At 34.8% G+C, this 15,460-nt stretch overlaps 1 long non-coding RNA gene across 2 annotated transcripts; it reads right to left on the minus strand.

Moving 5' to 3' along the window:
* Nucleotides 1-10,247: 10,247 nt before the first annotated feature.
* On the minus strand, nucleotides 10,248-15,429 carry LOC141577711 (uncharacterized). 2 transcript variants are annotated; one of them, XR_012507023.1, is made up of 4 exons: nucleotides 15,154-15,429; nucleotides 14,500-14,644; nucleotides 11,025-11,126; nucleotides 10,248-10,623 (listed from the first exon to the last, which is right to left on the minus strand). It is a non-coding gene; the product is annotated as an uncharacterized LOC141577711 (long non-coding RNA). The 2 variants fall into 2 exon arrangements; XR_012507024.1 differs by lacking the exon at nucleotides 14,500-14,644.
* Between the last annotated feature and the right edge of the window lie 31 nt (nucleotides 15,430-15,460).

Below are 15,460 nucleotides of genomic sequence, written 5' to 3' on the forward strand. Positions count from 1 at the left end.
TACAGCTAGTATTTAGTGGGAAACCTTATGACTAGATAGAGGATTAAACTAGGTGAGCTTTAATGCTTCTTTTAACATTCTAATGTTATGATTTGGAATGACCCAAATTTTAGTTAACATACATTTTTAAGTGCTTGCTTTTGGTACTAAACTTACTCTTGCAGCTACAGAAAATATAGGAAAAATAAATAGTATAATTCCCAAAACATGAAGAATATTTTACTATGGCAACTGCTATTATTTTTTTTTAATGAATAAAGCTAAGAGAATGATACCAAAACCTTTGCATGTGACAAAGGCCAAGGCAGATTTAAGTAGTAAAAGGGCAAAAACTCTGTAGTTTGTCACATGTTCCCATTCCAATCAAAAGTATATATATGTATATATATATCTGGCAGAACAAATATCCTGCCCAGTCCCTCAGCTGCCCACTCCTACCCAACCCCTGGGGATTTACTTGGATCTGGTTTTTGCCTCCCTTCTACTTAGAGGTCAATAAAGAAGGATGCTTTGGATATGATCCAAAGTAAAGAAAAACTTTTCACTTTAAAAACTGTGCTGGTAGAAAAGCAAAGGCCCCAGGATATCCAAAGCAAACTTGAAAAAGAACAAAGTTGGAGGACTTACACTATCTGGCTTTAAGATTTACTATAAAGCTAAAGAAATCAATATAGTGTGGTACTGGTGGGCAAAAGGATTGATAAATAGATCAATGGGACAGAATAGAGAGCCCAGAAACAGACACAAAATTACGAAGTCATTTGATTGCTAACAAAGGTACCAAAGCAATCCAGTGGGCAAGGAGTCTTTTCACCAAGTAATGCTAGACTAGCTAGATATCCATGTCAAAAAATAAATAAACTGCAACCTCTACCTCAAAACATATTCTAAAATTAATTTGAGATGAATCATAGACTTAAATGCAAAAGGCAAAATCATAAAGCTTTTAGTAGAAAATATAAAAGAATATCTTCATGTAAAGGTAAAGGTTTTTTAGTCAGGACACAAAAAGTTAACTGTAAATTAAGAAATTGATAAATTAGATTTCACTAAAGTTAAAAATTTCTACTTATCAAAAAACAGCATTAAGAAAGTGAATAGAAAAGAAAGAAAGAAAGAAAGAAAGAAAGAAAGAAAGAAAGAAAGAAAGAAAGAAAGAAAGAAAGAAAGAAAGAAAGAAAGAACAGTTGAGTAGGTAAGCCACATCTAGGAGAAAAATTAGCAACCATAAATATATGACAAAGGATTGATATCCAGGATATAAAGATCTCCTAAAACTCAATGATAAATTAGAAACCTAACTTAAAAATGGGCAAAAGACAGGGGGAGGGTATAGCTCAGTGGTAGAGTATATGCTTAGCATCCACGAGGTCCTGGGTTCAATCCCCAATATCTCCATTAAAATAAATAAATAACCTAAATAACCCCCCAAGAATGGGCAAAAGACTTGAACACTTCACAAAAGAAGATATACAAACAGCCAATAAGCACATGAAAAACTGTACATAATTAGTCAGCAGGGAAATGCAAATTAAATCACAGTAAAAAGACAGCACTACACACCCACTAGAATGACTAAAATTAAAAAGACTGAAAACACCAGATGCTGACAAGGATGTGGAACAACCAGAACTCTTATGCACTGCAGTGGAAGTGTAAATGGTATAATCCACTTTGGGAAAAGATCTAGCAGGTCATTATAAAACTAAAAATACATCTACACTATGACCCAGCAATTCTACCTTTCAGGATTTACCCAAGAGAAATGAAAATAGGTGCAGATAAAAAGGCTTGTATAAGAATGTTCACAACTGCTTTATTCATAAAAGCCAAAAACTGGAAACATCCCAGTCCTCCATCAGCAGGAGAATGGATAAACAAACTAAGATATATTCACAGAATGGAATACTACTCAGCAATAAAAAGAGCAAACTACTGATACACACAACAACATCGATGAGTCTTAAAAGTATGATGCTAAATGAAAGGCTTACATGGAATCACATAGTACAAAAGAGCATATGCTATATGATTACATTTATGTAAAGTTTTAGAGCAAACAAAACTAATGTATGGTGGGAAAAATAAGAACCATGTTTGTTAGGGAGAGGAACTGACTGGAAAGAAGCATGAAGGAACCATCTGGAGTGATAGTAATAGACTGTGTCTTGCTAGGGGTTAGGTTATAGATGTACGTATTTTCTAAAACTTAGGAAATGTACACTTAAGGTTTATATATTTCATTGTGTATAAACTTTTCCTCAAAAGAAAAAATCTGTGAATAAATATTGAACTCTAGGTAATGACATGAATTATTTAAGGAGAAGAGTACTGGTATATTGAATTTACTTTGAAATCCATAAAAGAAATAAGAAGATTGAGGGATGGCTAGAGATGGATGGATGGATAGATAGATATGTGATATCTAACTGGGGGGTATTTGGGAATTCACTATAAAAATTTTTTCAACTTTTGTATATGTTTGAAATTTTTCATAATAAAACACTGGGGGAAATTGTGCTGGGTTTTGTGATACTAAAGATAGCTATTCAGTTATGTAATTCTGTTGTTTGACTAGAAATTGTAATGGGACTTGCTTCTTAAACACTGACAGGTCTCTGTGCATTGTTGGAGAGTAGGGAAAAGAAACTGAAAGTGCTTGACAAATAATGTATCTCCAGTATAGGCAGCGAAATCTGTGAAAACTATATTGCATTAAGGGAAAAAATGTTTCCCTTAACATGGGTTCAGACAGTAATTATGTATCATTGGGAGTTGTGTGTGTTTCTATATATGTGTTTGTTTGGTCTAATAGTTACCCACAGGAAAACTAGAGGAAGAACATGGAAGTATATTCTATTCTATCAGTAACATACTGACAGAAACCTTGGAAGGTACCAGACTTGGAATCTGAAGCCTGGGCTGAAACTCTCCTACTGAAACACATGTAGGGTATAAATCTAGACTGAGGAACTCAAGATTTTGATGGGAAATATCCTGCAATGGACTGTTGTGTCCTTGGATTGCCCTATTGGAAGAAGGAAAACTCATCCTAGGATGAAATCAACGTCAGCGAGTAAGGAGCTTCAAAAAACGGGAAGGCAAGTTTGTAGTGGGAAATCTAAGGAAAAGACACATTAAGGAAGAAAGAAACACAAATCTCAAGACAAGGAAGCTAGGAACTGGGGTAGGCCCAGGAAGAAACTCCTTCTGAAGAATTGCTGTAAAGGAATAATGTAAATTGATTTGCATAAAATTGTACTGACTAGAAGAACAATCAGGAAATTTAAGTTAGAAAGTGGAGAAACAGCATGAAAGAGTTAGACTTTGAAGAGAGTTAGATCTTGTGTAAAGAGACAAATCAAGGAAAAGTGGGCAGAATTGTGGAATGACTGGTATTCTTTTTTTTTTTTTTTGGCATTCTTTTGATTGGAAGAGGTCAGAAGCTGAGAACACAGAAGGAACCTGAACAAGAACTGTTAAAGATCTCGAAGTTGTACTCTGCATTTTCCATTCCCAGTAGCCCTGACAATAGGATACCACCTTAAGGTAATAAGGACAATATAATAAGGAAAACTACACGAAAATGAAGTAAGTAGGAATTAAGAGTTGAGTTGTAAGAGGCCTTCACAATGGCACAAGGTCTTTGTGCTTCAAAAGATGTCACAAAGAATAATCAATTTAATGTATAAAAAGAGTTAACTGTAGACTGCACTTCTCAGGAAGCTCCTGGGTAATGCTGACCTGCTGCTTCTTCCCTGACGCTGGTCAAGTCAGAATGGGAAAAAAATCATGAAATAACAGATCTACATGGTCTTGCCTGTATTATCTCTCACTTTCACTGCTTGGAAAGAAGACGGAGGAACAGTCATTGTCTGCTCATCCTGCTCTTCCATCACCCTGGATGGATGGGCTTCCCTGGACTGTTCAGGATGGCGCTGGGTAATAAGCTAGAGAGTTAGCAATTATGTACTTCCTTTAATCATCCCCAACCCTTCGATAAAGCATTCTATGTCAACTAGTTTTGTGTTGATGGTGTGGAAGAAAATTAAGGCTCAGTAATGGGAAGTGTAGCCTTCCTCATATCACCCCTTCACTGAGATTCATGTGGCAGTAGCAGCAACATCTTTTCATCAGAGTGCGGGCTCAGAGTTCTAGGTAGGGAGCCACAACCAAGTGAGCGTAACCCAAGGCATAACTGAGTGATAATGAGGGGACATGGATCACAGAAAAAAACAAAATAGCAGCAGATGAGACAAATTCCTCTATGTTCAAACATACTAGATTACCTTGAAGGGATGGTAGGGCATTTCATCATATAGAATTCTATATGGCTACGAAGTTCTAATGCATCTCTTCGACATGGTATTGGCTTACAATTGATATCCATCAGCAGGAAATATGAAGGGAACATAATTATCCCTCTCTATAAAGATCATATAATGTACTAAGAAGACAAAACATAGGTAAAACCATTAATTAACAAAGCATATGCTTATCTTTGTGGTAAATTTATGCAATACAGATTTAGAAAAAGAAAGAAAGAAATTCAAGCTGGGTGATATACAGAGGGTTTCATGGAAACCTTAATGTGCCATTCCTTGAATTTACAATTTCTCTGTGTTCCTACCATAGTATGTCATTACCCTATCATTCCTCCTTCATCCACACCCTCAGTCCTAACACTTATCTCAATGCTTGACATTAACTGTATAGGTACTAATAAAATGTTTATTGATTATTCCTACCTGGTCACTCTACCATTAGCCATTAGTCCTCTTATATTTCCTAAGACCATTATCAGTGCCTTAGTGGCTCAAGCCAGAAAGCCAGGTATCAGACTCTTCCTTACTCCTCACATCCAAATAGCTACCCAGGCCTGTGTTTTCCATCCCTTTCAGTCTTTTTAAAATCTCTTCTCTTGATTATAATAGCCTTCATTATGCCTCCTAATTGCTCTCTAAGCCTCCAGTTCTCCACTTTCTCCTGTCACTAAGCTCAAATCCATTCTCCACAGTGCTGTCAAGTGTTTGATCTAAAACAGATATTAAATTTTGTCATTTCCCCATCCTTTAGTGGCTCTCTACTGACTTCAGCATAAAATCCAAGCTCCTCAGTATGGTGAAGAGTAGAAGCTTGCTGATCTGGCCCCTTCCTCTTACATCTTACTACCATACTTACTCCTTTAGTCACAAGGATTTTTGAGTCTTCATGCTATTTCCTTTGCTAGAAATATTTTACTCCACATTTACTACAATGTGTCTATTTTTTCCCCCCACAGTTCAAGAATCTCCTTCTCCAGAAAACAATCCTTAACTTACTTTTTTCACCTGGGGTAGGACCCCCATAATATTTATTACACTGTTTGTATCTACTTCTTTGCTTATTGTCTTTTCCACTGGTGGCTTTCAAACTTTATTGACCCAGACCTATATAGTAAAAAATATATTTTTTATCACAACCCAGGTCACACTGAAATAAAAATTTCATGAAGCAATATTGAACTTCATCACATGCAATGCACTCTGGTATTTACGATTCTGTACTACTCTATTTCTTTTTTTTCTAATTCTGGTTTCAACATACTGAATAGATTTCATGACTCATACTTTAAAAATTCTGCAATAGACTGTGAACTCACAGATTCTCGAGCATGGCAGATGTTCAATGTTATTAATTAAGAAAAAGATAAATCAAAAATCTCTGTATTCCTAGCAATTGACACAGGGCTAGGCACATAGCTGTGTTCAATAAAGATGCTTGATAAAAGAACAAATTCACACTTCTGGAGCAGACTATCTTTAGGAATCATCATTTTCCGTCCATCATTTCCCTTTTTAAAAATAAGAGTTTCTAGGGGGTGGGTATAGCTCAGCGGTAGAGCACATGCTTAGTGTGCACAAGGTCCTGGGTTCAATTTCCAGTACCTCTGCTAAAAGAAAATAAATAAATACATAAAAATTTAAAAAAGATTAACCACCCCCACCAAAAAAAATTTTTTACAAGATACTACATATAATTTTATATTACAAAACAGACGTATATGTATGACTAAGACATTATGCTGTACACCAGAAATTGACACACTGTAACTGACTATACTTCAATTAAAAATTTTTTTAATTAAAAAAATAAACAGGTACAGAGACAGGCAAAACTGGAGAAGGGATTTTAAAAATTGTTGCATTTGAAGGGCAAAATGAGATAGAGTGGGATGACTGCCAAATGCCAACTGCTAGTTGTCTTCTCAAAAAAGGCGTAGTGTAGTGAAGTCACCAAAGTCAGGATCTGGTTATCAGTTCTGTAGGTGAGAAAGTATCTTGTTTTTTAAAAAATTATATTTTATTGAGTTATAGTCAGTTTACAGTGTTGTGTCAATTTCCAGTGTAGTGCACAATTTTTCAGTCATACACGAACTTACGTATATTCATTGTCACATTCTTTTTCACCATGAGCTACCACAAGATTTTGTATATATTCCCCTGTGCTATACAGCATAAACTTGTTTATCTATTCTATATATACCTGTCAGTATCTACAAATTTCAAAATCCCAGTCTGTCTCTTCCCACCCCCCTCCCCCCTGGCAACCACAAGTTTGTATTCTATGTCTATGAGTCTGTTTCTGTTTTATATTTAAGTTCATTTGTCTTCTTCTTTTTTTTTTTTTTAGATTCCATATATGGGGAAACTATCTTCTAAATGCCCCAAAGATCACTTAGGCTAACCAAATTCACAAGATACTGATGAATAGTTAATATTAACTAATATTTATTATTCTTTGCTTTTTTCTTAAACTAATATTTATTATTGAGTACTTAATATGTGTCAGACAATATTTTAAGCGCTTTATATGACTCTATCCTCAAAAAAAAACCGCTGTGAAGTATGGTTATCTCATGTTATTATCTCCATTTCAAAGATGAGGAAACTGAGACTGAGAATATTAAGCAACTTTTCCAACATTATACAGCTAGTAAGTGGTAATAAAAAGGTTAATAAAAGGATTGTAATTAAAATGTTGTGAAAAATCTCTCAGAAAGTAGAACAATACATAAAGAAAGGGAAGCAAAATATTTAAATATAGAGAACTAATCTATTGAAAGAATTAAGAATGCACGCTGTGTAAGAAGAGGTAGTAAGAGAATCAAGAGCAGTTAAGGTCAGCTGGGAAGCAGAGATAACCAAAATACAGAGCATGATTCATTTCTCTTCTATTCCTACTTCTATCCCCCAATACCAGAGGAGTTAGCCTTGAAAAAGAAAGAGGAAGAAATATCCTAGAATCAGATACTCTCCCTGGTCCAATCTTTGGGGGCCTGAAAACAGACAATGAATGAAAAATTGACTATACTCCCTTCCTCATTTCAGGTCCCCTATGGCTACATGTCTGGCTAGCAATGGAGGAGGTTTTAAAACACCAAAGTTTTAAACTTGGCCAAGCTAGATTTTGAGTAATTTAAAAGACCAGAAAATAATGGAATCTGTCTGGGGGAAAAGGGTATTCAATACAGCACAATGGGAGCAGTGACTAGAGAAAAATTAAACATTTTATGTTTATACCCCCACCAAGCTCAGATTCCTTAGTAACTTGGTCATATAAAAGTAAAAGTAGCATGTAGTTATGAAATAATGTTAAGTGAATGAATCAGAACTTGAAATGTATGTACGCAGCAAGTACAATTGTATGCGTAATCTGAATATATTAAACAAAGTCAGAAGCAGATTGAATTTTCTGTAAATCACAATTTTGCATAGCGTCAGCAATGATTACATATCTAATCAAACCTACTACTATGCACACTTTTTGCCATTCATTTGTTTCAAGAAGTAAAACAAGTTTATTTAGTAAGATTGTTTTTCACAAATTCAAGTTACACAATGGATACTTGGCCACCCTCGGTAGACATGTAAATTATGGTTTTTGTTTTTTGGTTTTCTGGCTGTTGTTGTTTTTTAAAGATTAACACTATAGTATTTCAAAGAAGACTACATAGAGTGTGATCTCTCAGTTCCTCCCCTTTCTATTAAAAATTAAGTATTATCCTTGACTTTTTCCATTATCTGCAATCATTCCAGTTTGCAGGGAGCCTATACATATAATTGTTAATAGTGCGAGTATTTCAGAGAATATGTCTTTGAGCCCTCCAATGAAGATTCCATCAGGCCCACCCAATGTGAAATCGTTACCCTAACCTATTCTATCTCTAACTCCAATTTCTATAGCATCGTTGGTAATATTTATACGAGGACTCCAATTTATGAAGTCTTCCTCCCACACTGGAATATTTTAGGACACTGGAGAAGGATATGAATTTCCTGAAATTATTTGTGGCATGGTGATCTCATACCTAGGAATGCTCTAACTCCTTAGCTCAAGCCTGATAAAGAGATAAAAAGTTTATGGCTCTCTTTTTTTTTTTATCTCATCTCTATATAACCCCAGTGGAAAATATGTATGAACTAGACAATATAAAAATAAAGTAAGGCTCACCAAATAATGACCTTTCAAATTACAGTTATTGTTCTTATCTGTCACAATGATGATTTAGATAAGTATAAGTATTTATCTACCTTCAATAAATGGATAATGTTAATTACTAAACATATAACCACGCAAATTTCATTTGTGCTTATATGGGTTCACATACAATTAAGCCTCCTAGTAGTAAATAAAATTGTCATTTGGCATTTAAATATATTATCTAATTTATCTTATTTAACAGAAAGCAAAGCAAAACCTAAGATAATTAAATCATACTGATACTATTTAAGTTAACTGGACATTTGTCATCTCCCTGCTGCAGTCCTTCTATGTATTTTACTCAAAAGGACAACGTGAACTTTGGAACTGAGAATAAAATAACTTGAAGGTCTATTTGAAAAGGAAAAAAATAGCAAAAATCTTTACCAAATGAAAGAAACACACAATTTAGCTCAGCAGGGATTCTACATATCCAAGGACAATGTAGAAGTGAAGCCACAATCTTTTGAAAAAGAAAATTTCTTCCTGGTTTTCCTTGTGATTCTGGCCTAACAAAACTTACATAAAACAAAATGTTTTAGTTATTTATTAATATTTTTAAATGTTTTAAGAATCTCGAGATTTTTCTTACAACTTTTTTAAAATGGAAATTTTCACTTCTCAAGCATTGTTCTTGGTTGAGAATATTACTTTTTTTAAGTTAACATTCAGATTTTTAGATAAGATTTCATAAAATGAGACTATAACACAGTATTACAGTAAACAGATAATTCCATTTATATAGGAATTATCCTTAAAGGCCAGGTAGGGATGGGAAGGGAGGCAAACCTGGGAGTGGGCCTAAGAAGAAAGGATATGGGCAAGCTTAAATATTAATGTATTCAATATAGCAGTCAATCTGAACAAAAATCTTTAGTAAATATTAGTTAAAAGAATTTGTTCTCACTTCAACTGAAAACTCAGTGATAAGGATAATGTAGTTCACCTCTAGAAGAGTTATCAATAGGAGGTAAACAGGCTTAAGAGAAAAGAAGGTGATGATTCATAATTACCCCCTAGGAAGACCTATCAGAAAGTGAGGCAATCCTTCTGTGATAAGCAGGCCTACTTTGGTGACTGCACACAGCAGGCCCCAGAGACAGCAGGTTTCAGTGAAGCCAACCAGAGAGAAGTGAGAAGAGTGTAAAATCCTCACTTAGGGTGAACTGTGGGGCTGTTGCAGGTAACAGCATGGGCTCATTCCTGTTGAGGGAAGCAGAGGGAGAAAAGGAGGAAGGGATGGTATATCTACTGTACCACTTACCCAAAACCTTCTTGGACTTGCTAAGCGTATTTCAAAAAGGGCCCAGGTTTGGGGAAACGGCAGCTTACATTTAGTATCTGAACGTTTGGGTGCTTAACTGTCTGAAAGATAGAGAAAGGGGTATAGAGGAGGAAGGAAAGCTCCTGATGAGGAATAACTAGGCTTTCTTAGAGCTAGACCTTAATCTGAATTAAAATTCTCTGGGGAAAGCCAGGGCTATGATGATCTGGGCTTGTCTACAAGAATACCCATGTCCCACACAATCTTGCCTTTGGAGCCACTGTACCAGGAATAAATTTACTCTGGCAAAAAAAGGTCATCTCCTGGTGATTGTGTTGATGATTCAACCTACTTACTCCCTGATGCCATCCCAGAACAATTTAATAGGAGAAAAACGCCTGAGTTATACACATGTTGGTAGTAATGGGTTAAAATAAGGTAGTTTTTAATTGTTTTGATTATAATCACATGCTCAAAGATGTTTTAAAGCAAGGAAATAGCAGTTTTCAATCCCAAGAACCAAAAAGCACTTGAACAAAAGTGGAAGCTTTGTTTTGGGGGGAAATTGCATTCTTGATGGTGTTACTGCCAAAGCATTTAACAAACATTTAATAGATATCAACCATGTGCCAGACACAGCAACTTTCTAAAATAAAGTATTTCATGAGGGATATTAGCTCTTTTTAGAGCAAGAAAGGGAAGAAAAAAGTGGGAAAACATAGGACCAAATTGAGAGACTTAAGCCACAGTATCAGCTTCATCAGTTATTTGTTAAAAAACATCAAGCAAGAGTGTGGAATTAAGTCAAGGATCTTCAGTGTTGCAGAGGTGATCGACTGGGGTAGAAAATATTAAAAATGAGTACTTATATTCTTTTTTTGTCTAAAAAATAAAAAGTTAATAATAGTGATATTTAATACAGGAATTAACAGTAGTGAAATACATTAGATACATATTTACAAGGAAATATAAACAAGTTTTTATGTATATGTTTAGAAAATTAAAAAGTATAACAATGACTAGATGACCTAATTTCTAAAATCACTTTGCAATAAAATTCCTGATTCTTTATTATTCAAAGTGCTTTAGTTGCTCTTAAACTGTATTAAAAATAACACCATAACTATAGTAACATAAACTGCCTCATGTAGAGCAAAATTTAATTTTACAAAGATATGGAAAAGTAAATCTTTTATTCTTTAAATGCATCCTATCCCTACAGACATACTCTTCTTACCTGATGAAGCAGGTTCTCTTTGCATTACATGGTGCCAGTTGGCATGACCCTTTCTTCCTCTTAGCTCATTCAAAAGACTCACAGAGGGATTCCCTGAAAGCCCTGTGTTGATGAGATCAATGACAAACTTAAAGTCTGGATTTCCTCTAGCAAAATTTTCAGAAAGACTTCTTTTAATTTTATTAATTTGTACAGTGATTGGTTGTTTTAGCTTGTTGACAACTATATACACTCCTTCAAAATTCTGATTTGTAAGAAAACTTAGAAGAAATATTATTATGAACCTAAATTTTTAAAAATTTTATAATTTAAGGAACAGGTTTATGAACTAAACCCTTAACTAACAGCATTATATAGCTGGCATAAAAGTTCTTCACTTTGTGTGTCCAGATCATAGGAAGTTAAAAGTCTTGCCTTGCACAGTGATATGGGTAAACAGGTTACAAAGAAGGTAGCTGAAAAACAGTCCATTAAAATGACAAACTTCACAACAATGTGACTATACTTAATGCTACTGAACAGTATGCTTAAAAATGATTAAGATGGTCAGTTATATGTTATGTATTTTTTACTACAATAAAAATAGAATGACAAACAATATACCAGTTTAAAATGAATATTTCTAGTCACACTTTTCACCACTTTCTAGTCTTATTTATTTAATATCAAAGAAGATTTGATAAAGTTTTATTCACCTACTTCCTACCCTGAAGCTCTTCCACATTAAGGAACAACACAAAACAGCAGCAAAAAAACTTTTTAAAGAAGAATAATGGTCATTTTTCTGTTGGCTAAAACTGAAAAAGAATTAATATTTGAAGTAGCATTTTTAACTATGATATGTGAAATATCATAGCCATTATTGTATTACTTACCCTAAGCAGACATACATAATTAATGCCATTTTTACATATATTAGTTTCAAAAAGTAAAGCAGGCATCCCTGGATGGTCATTTTGTAAACAAGTATAAGCAATTATAGTGCTCTTCCAACATTTGGCCAGGCTTTGCTTGTAAATAATGAGAGAATACAACACTAGAAATATTAATTTTCGACTAACTGTTCCTTGTTCCAATTAAGTTGCTCACTTTGATTCTGTGTATCATAATTTGTAGAATGGAAAGAAAAGTGCAAAGAGTTAACAGCCATGTCTAAAAACCTCCAACAAGACCGATTAAGTTTCTAATTACGAAAGACACCAATACATCCTCGCTAAAAGAAGCAAATAGTATTTTTTTAAATCCCTGATTAAGCCCCATCTCCAAATTTCCATCCTAAAAGTAGCCACAGTTAAACTCATTAGTCATGCTTCCAGATGTTTTCTGTTTATATCAAAATACACTTTTTTATACAAATAATAATGTTGCATAACTTATTTTTAACCTATTAAAAATACAGAAAATATTTCCCCAAGTCAGTACATACTAGTCAGCCTCTCTTGATGAATCTTTAGTCTACTTCTAGTTTGCCAGTAAAATTAATGCTCCCTTAACACGAATCACATATCTTTGTGTTCTTGTGCAAATAGCCTTGTAGGACAAATGGCTTTTAAGTGAAACTGCTACCTCAAAAAATATACAAATTGAAACTGTGTTAAATTTGCATCTCAAAAGGTACTAGTTTATACACTCAAGGGTAGTGTATGACAGTTAAAAAATGGAACGTGCAAACTGTTGATAACATGCATCTTGAAGTTATTACTCTAGCAATAGCTTTCTATATGAGCTGGTGTATTTTTATTTTCTTTCTTTTATCCCATAGCTAGGTAGGGGCTTCTGGATAATTGTTCCAGGAACTGAAAATCACACCCCAGTCCCCCACCATTTGCACTGTGAGTTAAACAAATGAGTTAACTAGCTATTGTTATTTGTCTGTAGAGTGGTATATGTTTTGAAATAAAGACACATTAAGTATCTACATTTTTCTTTCAGATGTCAGATTTCCTACTACCACTTTCTGATAACCATCTTTTTAATACCACGTGTTTTTAAAACACTCCCTTCTGGAGGTTTCAAGACAAGATGGCAAAATTGACTAGTTCATATACAACTGAAACTGTACCAAATATGGTTGCTAGTTCATTCCTAATAGTGTAATATGGCCCTTTTTTATGGAGAGAAATGCCTTTTCCAGATGTCCTATTCTACAATGAATTTTATTATACTAATACCATGTCATATTCACATAGAATTTTACAGTTTTCAAACCTTCCTAAATATTGTTCCATTTGATTTTTTTTTTGAGTTTTTTTTAACACCTTTATTGTGGTATGGTTCCTGTACAGTAAACTACATATATTTCAGGTGTACAATTTGATGAATTTTGATAGATGTATACACTGATGAAACCACCACTACAATCAAGACAGCTAACATTTCCATCACTCCCCAGGAGGTGCAATTACCAACTTTCCAATTTATCCCTTTACCCTCTGGTAACCGTAAGTTTGTTCTCTATGTCTGTGAGGCTGTTTCTGTTTGTTCCATTTGATTTTCACAACTTAGTGTAATGACTGGGAAAGTATTACTATCTCCACTTAATAGATGAAACAAGGTCACACAAAGTAGTAAAAGAGAAGTAGGGCATTGAACTTTCCCCACCACTATGCTGCCTCTTCCATAAACACCAGGACAGCATATTCCTTTTGTAGAAATTTTATTCTATGGTGGTAGCATTCACTTTCTAAATCTCCCTTAGAATAAGGTAAAATATAAACTAAAAAAGAGGAGAAAACCCTAAAAAGGAAATGATTTTTTCCTTTTTGGTAATTTTACTATTATCTTTCTGAAAGAATGCATTCTTTGGGGGGGGGATCTATAGCTCAGTGAGAGAGTGTGTGTTTAGCATGCACGAGGGCCTGTGTTCAATCCCCAATACCTCCATTTAAAAAATAAACCCAAATAACTCCCCCCAAAATAAAAAATTTTAAGTTATTCTTTTATCACTTAGGTAAACAGCTAAACATGTATTCTGTGACATTTTTACTGTTCACTGTGTGAACAGTTCTAAGATGAGGATAATTTAAAACTGTAACCTCAATTCTGCAAGCAGATCATACTAAATACTAGACACGATATATAGGTTTCATCACATTTCTTACTCATACTCACCTTATTTCTTATTCGTATTATCATATATGTTTCATCATATATTTTACCTACGACTAACCATAAAGTCACATAGCGTCATAAAATGTTTCAGATTTGCTGCAGTTAAGACAAATTCCTGTAGATTTCTTGTTTTAAGGATTATAATTGCTGGTCAGCTATTGAGTAATCTACAGATAAGGTGCTTTTGGAAAGAAATTATGTCTTGCCATTTTGGAAAAACAATTGTATTATAAAAGGTTGTTTTCCTTTTTTGATCCATAATGTCATTAGTGATAATGATTTCAGCTTTCCTCTTAACATTAAGATTGTAATTTCCTGTGTTTCATTCAGGCTTAAAGAAAAAGGATCTGAGCATTCTGAATACCTTTTCTGATCTTTATATTCAGGAGGGCCATCTCCATGTAGTAGAATATTGAGCTGAGCATCTGGAGAACTGGGCTCTTGCATAGGCTGTATCCTGAGCGTTAATTTGGGCAATTTCTCTTTTCTGGGCTTTAGTTTTCTTATCTCTAAAGTGAGGGAGTGTATTAGTTTTAGACTATCATCCCTAGGGTCCACTTTAGCTCTAGTATAATCATTGTAACACCTATTAACCAACATTTGTTGAGACAAGGCATTCTACTGTATAGACAACAGTGTGGGAGTATTTGTGGATACCTAAACAGTGGCTTATTCTCTGGGACAAACAGTTTCAGCAGTTACTAAATACTAACAAGACCTATGGCCCAACTCAGGTAGCACCCTTTGATGTGGTATGGGCTACTAGGACTTGAGACATGTAGGACCAGATCAGGCCACTTGAGGTAATTACTATGTAGCAATTTCGGTGCATACAGTTCCCTAACGACCTTAGAGAATGAAGGCAGAGTACTTAAATATCACACTGTATACATACTGTTAAAAAAAAGTGAGAGAAAAAGAATGTTAAACAAGTATTTACGGCAAAAAAAAAAAAATTGAAACAAATAAAATAAGGGAAAATTTCTCCCACAACTGCAACTTAATCCCTACATTTTACCTGTAAAACTAGGGCTCAGGTGTTTGGATCTACTGTCCAGGCCAAGGAGAAACTTTTTCTACCAGTCTCCAAAACATCGCTAGAGGTGAACAGAAAACAGCCACAAGGTATGTATATTATTCTAATCAACTCCAAAGAAAGTTCCTCCAGCCAGCGAGCGTCTTTACGGAGAACACCCCTTTGAGGCCTCCGCCGCTAATTAGGGCCTGCGAAGGGGCTGACGGTACCGCTGTGGCTAGGCACCGGTCGGAGCATTCCGCGCGGCGTTAGCCCCTCCTCCAGAGGCGCTTCCGCCACCCCGCGCCTC

This window comes from Camelus bactrianus, chromosome 5 (assembly GCF_048773025.1).
Source record: "Camelus bactrianus isolate YW-2024 breed Bactrian camel chromosome 5, ASM4877302v1, whole genome shotgun sequence".
Classification (NCBI taxonomy): domain Eukaryota; kingdom Metazoa; phylum Chordata; class Mammalia; order Artiodactyla; family Camelidae; genus Camelus; species Camelus bactrianus.